Source organism: Schistocerca gregaria, chromosome 3, assembly GCF_023897955.1.
Source record: "Schistocerca gregaria isolate iqSchGreg1 chromosome 3, iqSchGreg1.2, whole genome shotgun sequence".
In the NCBI taxonomy this organism is placed as follows: domain Eukaryota; kingdom Metazoa; phylum Arthropoda; class Insecta; order Orthoptera; family Acrididae; genus Schistocerca; species Schistocerca gregaria.
Window position 1 is genome coordinate 461,636,470 of NC_064922.1, and position 20,577 is coordinate 461,657,046.

The window sequence follows — 20,577 nt, forward strand, 5'->3', positions numbered from 1 at the left end:
AAGACCATCGACACTTCGTTGTGCTGTGAGGGTGCCGCGGATGACAATGAAAGGGATCATGTTATCATATGAAATGGTACCCCACATGCTCACTCCTTGTGTTGGGCTATCGGCGGGCGATTGTTGTGATGGCATCCCACCACTGTCTGGGGCGTCTCCACACAAGTCTTTGCTGGTCATTGGGGTTCAGTTAGATGTGGGACTCATCGCTGAAGACAAGTGCATTCTAATCAATGAGATGCCAGATCAAAGACGTGTTTGGCGACCCCCCCCCCCCCCCCCAGACATTGGTGGGATTCCAAACTGACTGTCGTGAGCTGCGGCACCCGTGCAGCACAGCACCCAATTTTATTGCCCTTTATGGCAAGCCATCCCCGGCTTATATTTCGTCAAGATAATGCATGTCCATACACGGCGAGAGTTTCTACTCCTTGTCTTCGTGCTTACTAAACACTACTTTGGTTAGCAAGGTCACCAGATCTCTCTGCGAGTGAGAACGGTTGGAGCATTATATGCAGGACCCTCCAAGCAGCGCAGGTTTTTGGCGATCCAACATGTGAACTGAATAGAATTAGCTACGATATACCTCAGGACGAAATCCAACACCTCTTTTAATCAATTCAAGCCGAATAACTGCCTCCATTAGGCCCAGAAGTGGATAAATGAGTTACTGACATATGAAATTTTTGAAGAGCTTTATCTTGACCAAATCATCCAATTTTTATCTGAAATCGTAATTATTTGTTATTCTGTACAAGTACATCACGTCTGACAGTTTATATCTCATTCGGGTATTTTCTTCTTGGTACTTCTCTTTTATTATTACGTTTTAGAATGTGCACGCAAGGCGATTCGGGAGGAATGTCACATAATTTGTGAGATGATCATGCATATGAAAATAAATGGAAATACTCCTTTGACCATGTGTCCGTCTTCGATCATTATGGAACTGGAGCAGGTTCTACACTACACACATCCAAGAATGAATATGAAGACAAGTGTGAACATTAGTTACCAAAATGCTGTGAGGGAGTTATGGTGGACAGAGTAATGGTTGGAGAGATGATTGATCCATCCTACAGCAGGTGTGGGATATCTCCAACAGATGGCTGCATCTGACGTCGCACCGAGGCAACTGCTACAAGCGTGACCAGTGTGCAATCATGGGTAGGATAAGTGAGTAGTCGTGAGGCAGTGTGCGTGTCATGCTGGAGTGTTGTTTAGTTGAGCCAGTTCGTCTCGTCCGTAAATACCAACGCACCACATACGTTCAACCATGCAGAAAATGCAGAAATGTTTATTTCGCAAAGGACTTGTAATGCCAGTTCCCTTGAAGCTGTGACAGAATACCAGAGACCTTTCACTGATCGACAGACACCTGTGCCAGGGTATTTCCAAAACAATACCCAGTGTACAGATAGCATTAGAATGTGAGGTCATCCATTCACTTGAGGAAAGGGAAGACATAATGGCAATGGTATAGCGGAGTCCCACCACCAGTACACAGCCTATTAGCTGTCAGTTTGATATTCCACAAATGCAAGTGTGGCGTACATCACATTCTGAGGGCTTGTACCAATTCCAAGTGTTGCCTGTGCAATATCTACATCCAGCTGACTCGGTACACAGGCAACAACTTTTTGAATGGTTGGCTGTACACAGAGACATTGTGCAATACGCTTTATTTACAGATGAGGCAACATTTGGAAGCAGTGGTAGCATGGGCACATACAGTTTTCATACATGGACGATGGACAACCCACATGGCGGCAGGGAAACAAGATTCCAAGTCACATTCTCAGTGGACAGTATGACTGATGATCTCGTGAAATGGTCTGTGTTTGTGGAAAATCACATGACTGTCACAGCAAACACACGTTTTCTCGTAGAAGACCTACCTGCAGTTTTGGAGACATGACCTTAGTGCATCGATGGGAAATGTACCTGAAACATGATAGGTCACTCATTCACTGTATCGGACAAGTATCTTAGATCTGAATAACACATTTCCTCAATGGTGGATTGGCTGTGCAAGATCCATTAACTAGCCTACCACATCACACACCCTGAACCCATTATAATTCTATTTATAGGCATGTCAATACTTCAAAAGTGGATACTCGTGAAGTATTCGTCACTCACATCACGAACGGAGTTGCTTGTATTAAAGCCCACTGGGATGATGTTCTATGTGTAACGCAGCACACTCTCCAATACATTGACAAGTGCAATGAAATAGGATGGGGACTTTCTGAACATCTCTTGTAGGATTTGTCAGTCATCTTTCCGACAATTACTCAGTCCACCACAGTGTCTAGACATTTATTTGGTAAGTAATATTCAAGCTTATCCTCATAATAATTCATCGAAGCATGTAGTCCTCAAACTGCTCCAGTTCTGTAACAGTAGGAAACTGGACACGTGTTCAAAGGACTTTTTCGGTTTATTGTCAAATGTAGAATTACCTCAGTAATTATGTTATATTTGTCCTGAATCACACTGTATATTATTCATGCTCAAAGTGGGCCTCCTCAGGACAGCTTATCAATAATAGGACAAGATTATTCTTCGCTAAGTCAGGAGGCCCGGTAAGTAATGCACATATGTTATGGTGGTGAGACTTTCTTCTTCTTGAGATTCCTGTAAATGTGTGGCCAATCAGTTTCTAATACTTCTAGTTACTAGAGTAATAATTACAGGTTTGCATTAGCACGCAGGGGATCTTACAGAGCAACGAAACACATGCTACGTTTACATTTTTACTCATTTATAAATTCTTACATAAGTGAGGATAGATATACATCCTGTATTCTTACAGTTCAGTACCCACATGTCCGCCCCCCGTAGCTTAGTGGTCAGCGCTACAGAATGTCAATCCTAAGGGCCCGGGTTCGAATCCCGAGTGGGTTGGAAATATTCTCAACTCAGGGACTGGGTATTGTGTTGTCCTAACCATCATCATTTTAGGCCCACCGACGATCAAGTCGCCGAAGTGGCGTCAAAACGAAAGACTTGCACCCGGCGAACGGTATACCCGATGGAAGGTCCTAGTCACACGACATTTACATTTAGTACCCACATCATGAACATCGTTGGTTCATACATGTTCCCAGTATCGATCCACGAATGCGTTTTACAGCTGAGTGACAATTTCTTCAGGTGGATAAGGAATTTGCAATACCAGCACAGTAACACTGGACATCATTTTCTTCTAGGAATTGGACAAACTTTGTTGAAAGTTCAAACAAATGTCTAGAGCATGCCTAATTTCATAACTGAGCCGGCCGGAGTGGCCGTGCGCTTCTAGGCGCTACAGTCTGGAACCGAGCGACCGCTACGGACACAAGTTCGAATCCTGCCTCGGGTATGGATGTCTGTGATGACCTTAGGTTAGTTAGGTTTAATTAGTTCTAAGTTCTAGGTGACTGATGACCTCAGAAGTTAAGTCGCATAGTGCTCAGAGCCATGTGAACCATTTTTTGCATAACTGACAAACACCATGTTTTCAAGTGGCTGCTCATGTACACACATCAAAAAAAGGTATGCAGTACCTCAGTTCCGACAGTTCCGGAGCCCGTACAGACAACTGTAATAGAGATCATCATAAAAATTATTTTCGCACTTTCATTGCTCATGAGAACCACACATTGCATGTTGTATCACCATCTGCGAGATCTTCAGAGGTGGTGGTCCAAGTTGCTGTACACACCGGTACCTCTAACACCCAGTAGTACGTCCTCTTGCATTGATACATGCCTGTATTCCTGGTGGCATACTATTCACAAGTTCACCAAGGCACTGTTGGTTCACATTGTACCACTGCTCAACGGCGATTAGGCGTAGATTCCTCGGAGTGGTGGGTGGGTTACGCCCTTTTCAATCTATCCCAGGCATGTTCGATAGGGTTCATGTCCGGAGAACATGCTAGCCACTCTAGTCGAGCGATGTCGTTATCGTGAAGAAGTCATTAACAAGATGTGCACGAAGGGGGCACTAATTGTCGTCCATGCAGACGAATGCCTCGCCAATATGCTGCCGATATGGTTGCACTATCATTCGGAGGATGGCATTAACGTATCGTATAGCCTTTACGGCGCCTTCCATGACCACCAGAGGCATACGTCGGCCCCACACAATGTCAGAACAGCAGGGAATCTCCACCTTGATGCACTCGATGGACAGTGTGTCTGAGGCGTTCAGCCTGACCGGGCTGCCTCCAAATACGTCTCCGACGATTGTCTGGTTCAAGGCATATGAGACAATCAACGGTGAAGAGAACGTGATGTCAATCCTGAGAGGACCATTCGGCATGTTGTTGAGCCCATCTGAACCGCGCTGTACGGTGTCGTGGTTGCAAAGATGGACCTCGCCATGGGCGTCGGGAGTGAAGTTGCGCATCATGCGGCCTATTGCTCAGGGTTTGAGTCGTAACACGAAGCTCTGTGGATGCACGAAAAACATTATTCAACATGATAGCGCTGCTGTCGGGGTTCCTCCGAGCGATAATCCGTAGGTAGCCATCATTCACTGTAGTAGTAGCCCTTGGGCGGCCTAAGTGAAGCATATCATCGACAGTTCCTGTCTCTCTGTATCTCCTCCATGTCGGAACAACATCGCTTTGGTTCACTCTGAGACGACTGGACACTTCCCTTGCTGAGAGCCCTTCCTGTCACAAAGTAACAATGCGGACGCGATCAAACCGCGGTATTGACCGTCTAGGTGTGGTTGAGCTACAGACAACACGAGACGTTCTGGCGTGACAACATGATGTATTATTTTTTACACAAATTACGTATTGATAATATGGAGTATTGTTGTCATAACGTGGTGGGCTTTGCTCAAAATAACTGATAAATTGGTTTTGATTTTGAGTTTCATTAAACTGCTTTTGTGGAAATTGTCCGTTTAATCAAAGTTAATCTTTAGCAAAATTATTTGTCACATTACTACGCATAAGACACACTGATCTTAGAACACGGACATATACGTCAAAAAATTAAATAAACTTTTTCAGATTATTGCCTCGGCTAATTAAATTTTTTAATCAAGCGTGTTATCTTTGCTTATTATTTGCATTTTTGCCCATACACTCGAGAGAGAATTATTTCTTACCACTTTTAGAGTTTGCATTGTAGTCTGGGTCGTGGCTCTGGATCTCGGCTATTGAACTGAACATATAAATCTTAAAACTACGTTCTCTGCTGCAACCTCTGGTGAATGTAAAAAAAATGTTATGATAATTGTAGCGGTTGAGTTTTTCGCTTCCGCTAATTTTATAAGTCGAGATTGCCACGTAATAAAGTCGTTGGCTACAAAGGCCGCCTTAACCGTTGCGCTGTAAATTACTTAAAATGCAGGTTATTTCAAGGAAGCGGACATGACATATGTCTCACCTCTTACAAATTAAAAGTGAATAATAACATGAAACTAATATTACCTGATTAAAGATACAGTACTGCTTACATTCAACGGCAATCGCCAAGATTCCGTCTACTCGCACCGAAGACAAGAGAAGAAGTGATAAGTGCTAACATAAGACAACTGATAGCTCCATTTTCAGCTATCTGGTCCATTCTTGTTTCTATTGCATCTTATTATCCTCTACACTCGAAAATTATTAACAGAATATTATATAATAATAATAATAATAATAGTAATACTCATGAGATAAAATTGTATCTCGCCTGAGCGGTTAGTGTTCACTTTTAATCTAATATTAAAATGTTTTTCTCTTTCACTGTCATTTCCAAGCTATTTGTAATATTTCACTGAGGGTAGTACAACGTGTATCTCCTTCCTGGTAGAATGAATGGCACTGAACTTCTATCGAACCCCCTTCATCTAATAGACGCTGCTCATGTTTGGTTGTTTACATCTTTGGTCGGGTTTAGTGACATATCTTAACAGTCAAAGGGACTGTGTCTGTGATACAATATCCACAGTCAAAATAATTTTGCAGGAGTTCTGGGAATCGGGGAGGGGCAAAACGTTTTTTGATGTGTGTATGTGAATACATTCGTATTCGTTATAAAAATATTTGTGACTGCAAAGTCCGGTGAGGCACCTCTATGGTCGTCTAGTATCAGTAAGGAAACTTAACCAGTTGCAATGGACATGGCAGTAATCTGCATTGAAGGTTCGCAACTGTAATTCTACTCTTCTATGGGTATTATGACTCTGCTATCTCAAAACCGAAACAATCACGGTCAGAAATAGTCCTCACTCTAACACATGTGCTGTCACTGACGTTTAAACTGTAGGAGGCATTATATAATATAATTTTAAGATCTGTCAACTTTGTCACCTGCAGGAAGGTGAAGAAATGCGTTGGACACCTACATGTATGATCACGTTATTTTACTAATTCCCATGAGTAATACTTACTTATTGTCCGTATTGAGGGGGAGAGCTGCAATGTGTGGTCTGACATTATTTTTTAAGTGTTCTTACTCGAATGAAATAGGGCTATTTTAAACTTCTGTTAATATGTAGCATCCTCAGCAGTGCGTGAAACATAAGCGCATGAAAAACACTCTGTTATTCACCTTTGGTTTCAGGTACAAAAGAAGAAGCATGCAGAGAGTCCCACAGTAGCTTTATCATATGACAAGTAATTAATAAGGCCAACTAGTAGTTAATTTGCACATAGAGGAAGAGTGCATATTGCAAGTTCTCACCACCAAAGCGTCACTCAGCATTTTGCTGTCGGCGGTGCTGCAAATCACAATGACGATTGCAGGACATTGGTATTTTCCGGTAATCTGTTATGTCCAACTATTTTAAATATTCTGCAGCAAATGATATTGTAATGCACGACGATTGTGCATCTGGAAGATTCGACTAGACATAATATATCAAATGGCTTAAATCTTTTAAAAAAAAGTGTAAGATGATTCCTGACATAAAAAAGAAGAATTTACGTACAAGTGCTATAATTTTGCAGCAGCAAAACTATATACAGACAACCTATTATCAGTGTATCAGAGTGATGTGTTGATTTGCTAGTATGATTATTGTGACAACCATTTTCAGTTCTATGGAGATGTTGAGGTTGATGACCCACCTCTTATTAAACTATAATGTAAAAGTTTTAAAAAAGAAATCCAATATCAGACATGTCTTCTCATTATTTTCATACAAGTTGTGCAACTGATTTCGCACAGCCGATTTGTAATTTGGGCCCACTAACTGTTACCTATTTTCAAGCACGATACTGACTTTGTTAAACCAGCAGCACATTCGTATGCCCTTTGAATAAGATGAAGAACGTACAGCTTGACTGTGGCTTTACTCAAGCGCCCGCTGAGGAGAAATAAAGATAGATGACCAGCAGTGTATCTGCCTGAGACAGCAGCCGCAACTCACTCCAGGGTATAGCCACCTATGTCAGGCACTAGTCTGCTACCATCAGTGTGTGAAAAATGGCGTGACTGACAGTCCTAGAGTTACTTACTGTAATATCAGAATAGCAAGCGCAAATTTTATTTTTGATGTGGTGCGATGTTCCTTAAACATCTTTTTCTGAACATGATCGCTGGTTCTGCAAAGTGACCTTAGTTACCAGATGCAGGGACATTACATTAGAATAGCAAGATAATATTTTCGTGCACAAATGTGCGTTTTTTTTTTTTTTCAAATCGCTAAATAAGGGTGGTCTGTATTATCGTACAGGAAATGGAGTCGCTTGTGTCATAAATTAACTTCACTCAATAGTCAGTTATCACTTCACACTAAAAGTAAACCTGAGTAAAGATGAATGCAAGTGCACTATTCAGCAGCCATCTTGACTACAAACTATAGTAATTATTATAATACTTATTAACCACTACCGGTAAATCTCGTGACAGTTATTACACATTGATTACGCTCGAATAAACAAACTATGGGCATCAGTGAGTTATGTGTCTATAAAAGGGTCATTAAATCAGGATAGGGCAACTGGCTGGTATGTTTACTTAAGAATAATAATGGGCCGTTGTTCTCGTATGCCCACGGCCGTCTTGCTTCACTGTCTACGTCTCATTCCTGTTCTGCTGTTCTGGGTAGTATTATATCGCCTCTTCGATCACAAACCTACAACACTTGTGACTGTTCAGTTGCTACACGGCTATGCACGACACTCACCAATCACTAGCGCTATTCTAGGGCTATTTGCACCATTTGTAAGTACAAGACTTACACGCTACTTCTGGTAATATAGAAACTGTGACCAAAGAAAAGTGAACACATGGATCACGATTGCATTAGGCTAATACGAACCGCTGTGAAACCTATGTCATCATAAAATTTCTTGATTTCAACTCGAAATTGAGTAATGAAGTTCCAGTTCCTCTTCACGTTGGAGCTCACCAAACGAAAATGCACCAGGGGAATATAAAGTACACAATTTCTCTGTCATTTGTGGAATACTCTCAAATATCTTGTATGTAAACCGAATTGTTTGGTTTCATACTTGCAACGATTTTCACGCGTTTGCAGAAATTTTTGAGACTGTGTAAGCACTATGTGTACATTTTTCTTATCATTTTCTTTTGACAGTTGTTGTGTGAGACAGACTGAGATGATCTAGTGTTCAGGTCTGGTCTTGTTCGCGACGTTTGTGTGAAATCAGCAGCATACGAGCTCTGTTAAAAAATTCCAAAACTTTGCCACAAAATTTTTCTACGCTGACCCTTGCTTATTGTGCATGGTCTCCTTCTAAATACTCCTCCACAATTGATACAACACTACCAATGCCGTTTCCAGTTCCAGAAGCGGTCATGGTACGCATCTTGCTGGCCCGCGCTGATCGCTTAATCGAATTTTGATTTACCTTTTATATTGCCGCAAATCTTGGTCCATCCAGAAGGGTATTGAACTTTTAAAATAAGAAAAGGCCGCAGGGGCCAGGTTTGTAGAGTACGGAGGGTGATGCAGCACAGTGAGATCATTTTTTATACAATAGGGATTAGTGTGCGGGTGCGCTGTCTTGATGAAAGAGCCAAGAATTGCCTCGCCCCATTTGAGGCCGTTTCATTCTCACATTTTTTCGCAGGCGTCGCAACACATCCCGATAGTACCATCGATTAAAAGTTTGTCCATGTGGTATGAATTCATAATGAGCTAATCATTCAAAGTCAAAGAAAACTATCACCATGATTTTGACATCTGCCGTCACCTGACCAGCTTCCTTTAGTAATGGAGAAACTTTTCCCGACTCACTGTGAAGATTGAACCGTGATTTCTGTGTCATAACAGTAGACTCATCTGTCGTTACCAGTTATGATTCTGTTAAGAAACGTTTCGTCATTTGCGCGATCCAAAAGCAATTCACAGATTGCGAGGCGAAGAAGTTTCTGGTCTTAATTTATGAGCCATGGGACGAAGTTGGCGACAACACGATGCTGTGTCAGGATTTCCCGACATCATCCAACTTAAATGTCGCATTCTTCTGCAGTCTCTCGGACATTCTGTCTTCTATAGCCCCGCACAGTTTCTTTGACGTTCCTGACATGAGTGTCCTCGGTAGTTTCGAAGGGCGTCTTGAATCAAGGTCGTCTTTAACTTCCGTCCATCCATTTTTAAGCCGTGTGAACCATTCGTCATACCAAGTACGGACTAAGAAATTGACAGCGTAGCGTTCCTGCAATATTTGATATGTCCCTGTAATGGTTTTATGGAATTTCAGGCAAAATTTAATACAGACGCGATGCTGCCGTAACTCTGCCATCTCAAAATTCGCAAACTATGCGACACAACGTTCTACTCAATATAGCACTGAACAATAAGTAACAGACATACAACAATGGAACTTCCGGCAGTTACACATTAAACGCAGGTGTGTGAAAGGATGCAAACCGAAATTCACTCCAACACAACATTGGTGCGAAATTATTAAGAATGTTCCAGAAAGTTTTTGAAGAGACCTCGTACTGTTAACTTCGGATTTCAAATGATGAAAGTATGCTATCGTCCGTTTATGTAAACAAAACAAAAAACAGGTTTGCTATAAGTAAAAGCTGTGTAGCGGTAATAAAGCACTATTTGTAGTCTAATAGAACTTTAAAGGCACACCAGTTAGGTTTAAGTAGTTCTACGTTCTTGGGACCGATGAACTCAGATGTTAATTCCCATAGTGTTCAGAGTCATTTGAACAATTTGAACCACCAATCGTCATATCTCCCTCCTTCCAGCCAAGTTGTCGTCTTTCGTACTGCAGCGTTAGGCTCTGTGTAATGTATGTGCGACTCCATATACCTCTGGAACACACAAGAACATTCCTTCGTCGCACTGGCCTCCGTACGCCTTCAATCTGCTGGCAAATCTAAGCCAACGAGCGGTGTGCAGTGCACGTCATAGTAGTACAATGTCGTTGTCATCACCATCCACAACCTTCACCAGCATAAGACTTCACACAAAGCGCCTTGCTAAAGGAAGTGTACCCATTTTCATGAGACATGACTTAGAAACAATGCGGAAACATACTTTATCTGACAGCTGACGCTTCAGCTGTGCTTCCGGATGGTTGTACTGCTCTGCCATTTACCGTCCATCGTAAACCTGTGTCAGGTGTCATCGGTTATCTAGTATGCACTAGAGCATGACTCTGACAAATCAAAGGAGCTACTCCGCCACATGTAGAGTTGTCTGTAGCTGCGGAACAAGACATTCACCCTACGACTGCTAAGCTATGAACTATGATGTTCAGAATGCGACAGTGTGGAATGAAACAGCAGTTGCTTGAAATTGGATAAAAAATTGTACAAGCAGCTGGAAAGTCTTTCCCCTACATCTGGTAACAAAAGTAACAAACAACACACCTGAATGTCGGTTCTTCCACTATCTAAGCAATACAGTCCCATAGATCTTTTCTTGGGAGGTCTCTCAGCAAAATATTTACAACCGAACAGAGAGACGAAACTTGGATGTTGTGTTCTAGACCAACAGTTCTCAAAATTTTACATATACGCCTGCAATTTAAGCTCTTTAAAAAACACACCTTGCAGATAGAAGACTCGCAGCCCATAAAACGATTACAAGCACGAAAATAGTTGGCAGTTACAAATAAATGGTTCAAATGGCTCTGAGCGCTATGGGACTTAACTTCTAACGTCATCAGTCCCCTAGAACTTAGAACTACTGAAACCTAACTTACCTAAGAACATCACACACATCCATGCCCGAGGCAGGATTCGAACCTGCGACCGTAGCGGTAGCGCGGTTCCAGACTGTAGCGCCTAGAACCGCTCGGCCACCCGACCGGCTTTTCGGAGTTACAGAAATAGAACTTAAATGCTCGTTCTTCGCCCTGAAAGACCGTCCCTTCAACAAATACTTCATTGCTCTCTACGACTATGATAAATTAATGCAACAGAAAGATCCTGAACAAAAACTTTTCAATGTTCGTTATTGAACAATACATGTATATCACGGTTGATAAATATTTTTAGAGAACTGGAGTTTGACTGTGGCAACACTGTAAAGGGATTATCTAAAAACTAAACTCCAAGCGAACAGTCCGTGGAGGCTCAATGGTGTTATCCTTAGCTGACAGATGTCAATGGATGCGGATATGGAGGGGCATGTGGTCCGAATACCGCTCTCCCGGCCATTTCGTCATTTTACAAGAGCGGAGCATCTACTTCTCAATCAAGTAGCTTCTCGGTTTGCTTCACTAGGATTGAGTACTCCCCGCTTGCCACCAACGCTCGGCAGGCCGGATGGTCACCCATCCAAGGGCTAGCCCAGACCGACTGCACTTAACTTCGGTGATCTGATGGCACCCGGTTTATTTTGCTTATATTATTATATTGTACACCGGCTACTACTGATCATTATCGTTCTGTAAAACATTAAGCAAGTCTGTTTGTAGTTTAATTTCTTTTAATTTTCCATGATGACGGTGATTATCGTGGATCATTGTAGTGCATTATGTAGAATCGGTATGAATATTCGTTGTGTAAATGCAGCAGAGCATCGACACCAGAGATGCTACAGCTATCGTTTCGGGTAGGAAACTGCAGCATGCACATCTCTGCAATCACAGTGCTGTTTTGTGAACCGACACTACATTGCTACGAGTTGTCTTTACGAATTCCAATCGATAATCATTATTACAGCGCATTAGTAAGTTCATGTCAGTTTTCGCTTGACTGTTCAACAGTTCTTCTCCAATGACACCTCAGATTAAAAAACTTCTTGGCAGATTAAAACTGTGTGCCCGACCGAGACTCTGGCAGCTTTAATCTGCCAGGAAGTTTCATATCAGCGCACACTCCGCTGCAGAGTGAAATTCTCATCCACTCTCATTCCACTCATTTCTTTATTTACTCTGCTGTCACCTGCATTGCTAATGGCTAATGAGATCACTGAACCGTGTTCAAAGTGTAAGATAAAAGAGGTACTATGGGGTGATGTATATACAGAAAAAAGGTTCTGAAATGAAATTAATTATATTTCATTGTAAATTTGTGTCGGTGTTTGAATGTGTTGTTCGTTCTAATTTATACAAACGTCGTATTAAGGAAACATGTAAGCCATGGATTACTAAGGGGATTAAAATTTTCTGTAAGAGATAAAAGGAAATTAATACCTAGGGTGTTTCACAATTCATGGGCTCTGAGCACTATGGGACTTAACTTCTGAGGTCATCAGTCCCCTAGAACTTAGAACTACTTAAACCTAACTAACCTAAGGACATCACACACCCATGCCCGAGACAGGATTCGATTGTGCGACCGTAGCGGTCACGCGGTTCCAAACAGAAGCGCCTAGAACCGCACGGCCACACCAGTCGGCTCACAATTCATGTTATTCACTCCTAGAGGTTGTACAGGGGACTTAGCAAATCAAGTTTTACATAGGGAACCATGTCCGTTAACTTCATCCAACGACGCTATTGAGCGTCAAAGTTATAGGCGTTTGTGCCTGTAAATTATTAAGGGAACACACACAGATATAGGTTTGATTTCGTGATAAGTTACTAACTTTAAGGATGATAAAAAAGGATAAATGTATGTTGTTGAGGTAAGGATCCCCCTACCGGGAACGAAAGTCTGAAAAGTTATGTGCGAAAATTTTTCTGGTGACTGTGACAGTGGAAGAGATGTACCGCTGCTATTGTTGCTGGCAATTCTCAGACGTGGTAGTATGGATCAAAACAAGGAAAACATCTCGTTAACATGGGCTCTATAATGAATACCTTAAAACTGATGAGCCCTTGTTCAAATATGAGATGTTTTTCACAGAAACGAAGACCATCAAGTGTTCATAGCTCCTCAGGTATGGCTTTTACAGCGAATGTTTAGTAACTTTTTCTTCTTCTTGTGGGCCATACTACCATCTCTAAAAGTCACTTACCCATATATACTACCGTTAGTGGAAACTGCATCATCAAGAAAGAAAAGCATGATTTCCATTTATTTGATACTAAAAATTAGGTACCTGACAAGTAACAAATGATTACCTTTCCAAATCTGTACACGTGCTTTGAGCCCTACTATTCAGTATGTCATGTAACCACCATGCGCTGCAATTAGAGCTGCTGTACGGCGTTGCATTGAATCAATAATGTTCTGAATACGTTCCTGAAGGCTTTCCCTGCACGCAGTTTGTATCCCAGCCCACAAATCCGTTACACCAGTTACTGGAGGGCCGTGATGCACCAGGTGCCAACCAACCATACCTTAGACATGTTCGATGGGCGACATATCTGGCGAACGTGCAGGCCAGGCAAGCAGTGGTAACCGTCGCTCTTCGAGGAAGGCCTGTACATTCTTCGCATTATGTGGCCAGTCATTGTCCTGTTGAAATATGGCCTGTGGAGATGCTTGAAGCACTGGGAGCACCTCAGGCTCCACAACCTCCGTTAGGTACCGGTTGCTGTTCAAAGTGCCCGCAATACGTACGAGGCGAGATCAGTTGTTGTAGCAAATGGAGCCCCAAACCATCACATTCGGTGTTTATCCGCTATGCTGCTCCACAATGCAGTCCTTAAGGTTGCGCTCACCACGGTGCCGCCGGACACATATGCGGCCATCACTGTAGGACACGTTGAAGCAGGACTCATCCGAAAAGATTACATGTTGCCACTCAGCATCCTAGTGACGGTCTTCACGTGCCAATTACTGTCGGAGGAGCTTGTGGTTTCTGGACAATGGAAGTCGACCTAATGGCATGCGTTCAACCAGTCCGGACTGCAGCAGACAGTGACGAACCGTCGATGCAGACAAGTTCACAATTGCTGCAGTGCTCCAGCGACAAACCAGCGCTGTGGATGACGCTGTACGTTCTGTAAAGGCCATGCGCACAAGATGATTGTCATCCGGTCCTTTGGTCATGTTCCGTCGTCCTATTCCGCTCGTCGCTGCGTACAACCTTCCTCTATCCACTGCTTCCACATATGCATCACTGTCGTAGCAGCATGCCCTGAGAGAGCTGACATGTCACGGTATGGTACAACCCAGTTTTCCGGAGACCGATCACTCTGCCCCGTTCGAACTCGCTCACATGCCGATATGGCTCCCTTTGATGTCGATGAGGCATCCTGGCTGCTGGCACTCACTGTATTGTTCCCACCCTGGGTGACAGCTCTGCACCGACTGCACTAGACGCAACACACATCTCGCTACAAAACATATCACGTATTGCTTGCACACCCGTCGCCACTTCCACCAAGTGTGGTGCTATTCCTTCTCGGTGTTGTACTATTCACCATTTACGTCGGGTTTTTTGATTGTGAGCAGTTCGCCAAACATCCACATTCCAGCACGGAGTATTGCACAGGAAGACGAGTTAAGGGCCATACGTCGTAGATCCGAATAGATTACGAAAAGAAGCACTGATGGAAGCCCACTATTCGATTTTAATAGTGCACGCCACTCAACACGCCAGGGCAGTGGAACAAAGAGTATGGGAAAGTATCTCTTGCGTAAACAGCAGTTAGGTCGATCATTGTGCAACATGCGCCCTCAGTGTCTTAGTTACAGCCCCAAAGGACTATATTACAAGGATTACCCGAGGCAGATAAACTATGCCAAATCACTGGGATGGATTTCGTCAGACCATTTGCTGTAATACCAGCTGTAAACTGTTATGTTTTTCCTTAAAATTTTAAACACTATTTGGCGAAAGATAAAATGGTGAAAACAAAAGCCTTGGAGCTATAAGACAAGAACGTAATCGATCTTTTTCACGTTTCGTTTTTGTGATACCTATACCAGATATGTAGATGTCTATACACGGGTCATGTAATTCACGTAAGTAACGGGCTGCTGATTTGTGTACACTATGATGGCACCCGACAGCGACCCAGATGGGTTCCATAGGATTTATGTCAGGCAAATTTGGTGGCTGAGACATCAAAATGCGTTCACTATAATGCTCCTCATACCACTGTAGTGCGGTTATGGCTCCGAGACACGGACAATTACACTCCTGAAAGAAGACATCGCCGCCGGGGAAGACTTCAAGCATGGAGAGATGATGTAGGTGTTCGCAGCTTTTAACGTGTCCTCTATTGCTACCACAGGTCCCATACAAGCCCAGGAGAACGTCTCACATAGAATATACTGCTCCTATCACCGTGAGTCCGTGGCACGCTGCACGTTTTGAGCTGCTGTTCACCGCGAAGATGGCGGTTGTGGAGACGACCATCGACCTAGTGTAGTTAAAATGTGATTCACCCTAAGAGCCGACGCGTTTCCACTGATCGACGGTTGAATCATAATGCGCCAGTGGCCATTGCAGTAGTAACTGACGCTGTCGTTGAGTCAACATGTGAAAACATAAGAGTGTTCTGCTGCGGAGATCCATGTTCAACAAAGAACGATGTGATATGAAACACTAGTGGGGGCCACCAACATTGTGCTCTTTCACCAGAGATATCACAGATATATCCTACTTTACAAAGCAGACAAGGCTTCAGACCTCATGTTCTGTGAAGAGTCGTGGACGTCCACTCATTTAGAGCCAAGTATGGTTTGACTGTCTTTCTAACTCTGTTCATATAGGCTCACGACATTAGCACCAGAACATTCGACCATCTTCATCGATTTTTAGATACTCGTTCACAGAATCTGCGTAATAATATTGTGTCCTTTGCCAAGGCTCTGCGTAATAATACTGTGTCCTTTGCCAAAGTCGCTTATTTCAATGGATTTCCCCCTTTGCAACCCGTATCTTCCCTATGGTGATGACCCGTCCGTGTCTGCTACGCTTATATGCGTTTGTTACCGCGTCACTTGTCCCAACGTCGTGGTGATTAGTGGTTTTGATGTTTTAACTTACCAGTGTAAATGAAGATGCCAACGAGGATTGTAACTCAGTGTAAATAAACTAGTATCTATATACCACTCAAATTTGAGGATGAATTTTTTTTGTAGACGGGAGAAATGTAGAAGGGTAAAGTTACGAAAGAAATTTAGAACCAGCGGAATAGTGGCAGGGAGAAATCAGGCAAAACCAAGCGGTTTATGGGCTAGTGGACAGCGTATTCATCGGCTTCGCAATCGTCTCCGTGTTGACAGACTGCACGTACTGCGAGCCTTCACGGAGATAATGCAGCCCAATTACGACTACTGTGTTACTGGAGCCGATGTAAAAGTTCCTTCGCGACACACAAACACCGACGTTAGAATCACATCAGCAAAGAAAAGTAGTATTTGATGGTCTGCAGATCCACTCGTCTTCGAAGTAGCAGGACTGTAATGTGACGTGAAGTCTGTGCTACTCTGCACAGTTCCTATTGTGTCTCTGCCGGGACACGAAACTGTGCCTGCCGCGTAACAATCTGGAAGTCAGGGGCAGTCCTGTCCTTGGCCGCCGTCCTGAGATTACGACGAGAGGATACAGCCTGACGCCCTCACAGCATCAGCCGACGGCGACACCACCGCGGGAATACCTCATCGCATCGGAGACCGCAGCAGCGGAGGTGCGCAGCCAACAGCCGGAGGCCTCCACACCGGGGAAATACAGCCATATTCACTGCGTCGTCCAATAATCATTATAAACGAACCTCAGTTTTGAAATCATTGTAACCATCACCTGTCTGCTGCATAAAAACTTATCTCAGCAGATAATCCTAGGTTACACTACTACATCAGTTGTATCATGTTATAACTGTTGTCCCATGGACAATGCGCCAATATTACATGTTGACCTCGTCGTTACTAATACGACAGTACATTTCGTGAGTGAAACCATGGTTGGACAGTGATTATCCTATTAAATTTTCTATTGATATTTCACACTTATTCATACGTTTTCTTCATCTTATCTACGTAATATGATGTGACCAGTGTATCTTTACATGATGGGATACACAACTTAACTAAGGACTGCTTCAGGCTTTCAATTTTACACAGAAAAATAATGGGTGTTTGTGATGTCCCTTACAAATTTTTAAAAGCGTTTCCATAATGGAAAAATACTAGGTACTGAACAGTTTGTGATGAACTCAAAGCAGCTGACGAGCTCCTACGACGAACTTTCCTCAGTTTTGAGCCAACTACTTGTCACCATTCTGTATGGTGATAAACGAACAGTCTCTCAATTTCCTATATCCCCATTTTTTAGGAAGATCAACTAGTTATATTTTTCAGGACGACTGTTGGCTACTTCATTAAGTAGACGGTAAACTTTGGTAATTTGAGCCGTAACTGGCTTTCGATGTGTGGAAGACAGTCAGATGCGAATGAACAATGACATAATTTCTTCAGCCGCCACTCACCCAGCCCTTCTCCCAACCACACACACATTCAAACATACGCAACCAAGTCGTGTACATTTGCGTGGGAGCTCATGAAATTACTACACTAAACTGAACTTAAACAACACAGTGACGAAGCTTAGACGGAACGGTAAGAGAGATAACCAGGGTGGAGGGGTATAGTGTACATTAGAGAGGACAATTTACGTATTTCGAAAAACACTAGGTATTCCACTCAACAATTTACGAATAAAAATTCACACGGCTACGCATGAGTAGTAGGTAGCTGGGGTTATGGGTGCAATTTAGATATCAAATAGATACACAAATTTATTAAATTGATCAATTAATCACCCCACCACCGACAACGCCCACCTCCACATTACGACCCCAACCCCGACGAAGCCCACCCACGTCCCCGGATAACGTCACGTGTTTTTCTCAGCCTCCACGTAGGTCCCTTCCCCCTGTCCACCCTCGCCCTCCTCCAACCTACCCTACTGGCTTAAATTTTGAATTTGGGGGGAATTTAGAATTTTTGTGGTAATTTCGAATTTTTGTGGGAAATTCATTGTCCCAGTGATGTGCTGACGTCCCACTACACTTGGGAATTGGCGGGAAATTAAAATTGGCGGTGGCATTTCCGGGATTCGAGCCCTGGTTCTTCTGTGCAGAAAGCTCAAGTGCACCCCCCTAACACACTTCCACCACCAGAGGCGCTTGAAATCAGTAGTAGCCAATAGGAATGCAGCATCCGATCACAACGGCGATATAAGGCGGGCCCAGCAGCTCCGCAGCCTCAGTTGCAGTCAGTCACTAAGAATGACGTGCCATTCGAGATCGTCCAGCGCCGTCCAGCCACAGCAGCAACAGAATACGAAGAAGCCGCGAAAGAATAAGTACCCCTTTCTTAATGTCTGTCTTTACTGCCGTTTGAGGGTCTGTGTGCCTGTGTCATCGCTTGTAACGGTGTTCCTTCTTTGCTCATTAGCGGATGCGACTTCGTGCACTCTGTTGGGGTACATTTCAAACTCAGTAGCGCCTTTTCAGATCCTTATATCCATTTTTTACACAGTACGGTATGACTAGGGATTGTGAGCGGACACAAGGAGAGTTAGCTGCCGTCCGTAAACAGCTGGAAGCTGCGCTGGCTACCGTCGACAAGCTTCTAGCTAATGCTCAAAGTTTCGGTGACGTCGGGGCGCCAGTGACGAGACCTGCGACACCTTTGGTGCCACTGGAATCCCCTGGTGACCCGGACGTGGCTGCGGCTTCTGATACGGAACATCTGACTGGTCCGTCCTCACTCCAGAGTTGGTGGGAGAGAGTTGTGAGTTCGCGTGTCACTGGGCGGAAGTCGAAAGAGGGAGCAGGCCGTGCGGCTGGCTCCATATGTTTTAGCAATAGGTACTAGGTGCTACCCATTATTGACGGTATCTCTGAGCTACCATGGGATGCCGCACCTATTCATGCAGCGGTCGATTTTCCTGCCCAGGCCGGACAAGTATAGAGGGTGGATATGCTTGCCATTCGGAGCTCCAATTTTAGGCTGGTGATGGAGCCCCTCAGGCAAAGCGGGAAAGAATTCGAGTGTGCTTCGGTACATTTGCAGATAGGTCCCATCCTTGATGTGGAGGAGGCCCTACCGTCGGCTATCGAGCGCACTGGGTGCAACCTGCTGCATGTAGTTGCACATTTCGTCACGAATGACGCCTGCCGCTTGGGTTCTGAGGCCATCCTCGGCTCCTTTCGGCGACTGGCTGTTTCGTGAAGGCAAATAGCAACGCACTCGGGGTGCAGGCTAAGCTGTCTATATGTAGAATCGTACCCTGGGTTGATCGCGACCATCTGGTTCGGAGCAGAGTGGAAAGTCTAAACCAGAGACTCAGATGACTACCGCCACGGTATCGGATGCGAATTTCTCGACCTCCGATATCGGGTGCAAAATTGTAGGTTTCTCCTTAATAGCTCAGACGTGCACTACACGCAGGGAGAGTCTACTAGTGTAGCGGTTTTTAGGTTAGAGAACCCCTCCCTTGGGATCAAAGACGATTTGCATGTTAAACTAGCCACAGTGACGTCAGAGAAACAATGTCCTCGCAGATCATAGAAAAGATTAATGTGACTTTAGTAAAGTGCAGGTGCAGCCAAGGAAACGTGCCAGAATTAGTATCGCTTACTGAAGGCAATAATTCACAGATAGTATTGGAAACAGAAAACTGGTTGAAACCAGACGTTGATGACAACGAAATCCTAAGTTCTGATTGGAATGTTTATCGTACGGATAGGTTAGTAGCCAGCGGTGGCGGCGTGTTTATTGCAGCAAAAAATTCGATAAAATCTCGCAACGTTATCAGTAATTCCGAATGTGAATTAATCTGGGTGAAATTGAGTCTCAAAGAACGGTCAAACCAGGATCTGTAGTTGTAAAGTGCTTCAGGCAGAACTTTCATAATGTCATTAGTAATTTTCCTGATCATGCCATTTTAACAGAGGTGACTTCTGCGATTGAGGAGATGGTTAGAGAACCAACTCTTGAGGGTAACGTGTTGGACCTCCTGACAACAAAAAGACCTGAAATTATCCAATCAGTTAACGTAGAGGAAGGCATCAGTGATCATAAGGCTGTGACAGCATCTATGACGACGGGTCCTACAAGGAATATTAAGAAAGGTAGAAAGATATATTTGCTCAGCAAGGGAGCCAGGATACCAATTACAGAATATCTCAGCAGTCAGCATAAAATATTCGGTGATGAGGACGAAGATTTGGAGAACTAACGGAAAATATTCAAAGGCATCGTTCAATATGCCCTAAGCAACTACACTCCTGGAAATTGAAATAAGAACACCGTGAATTCATTGTCAAAGGAAGGGGAAACTTTATTGACA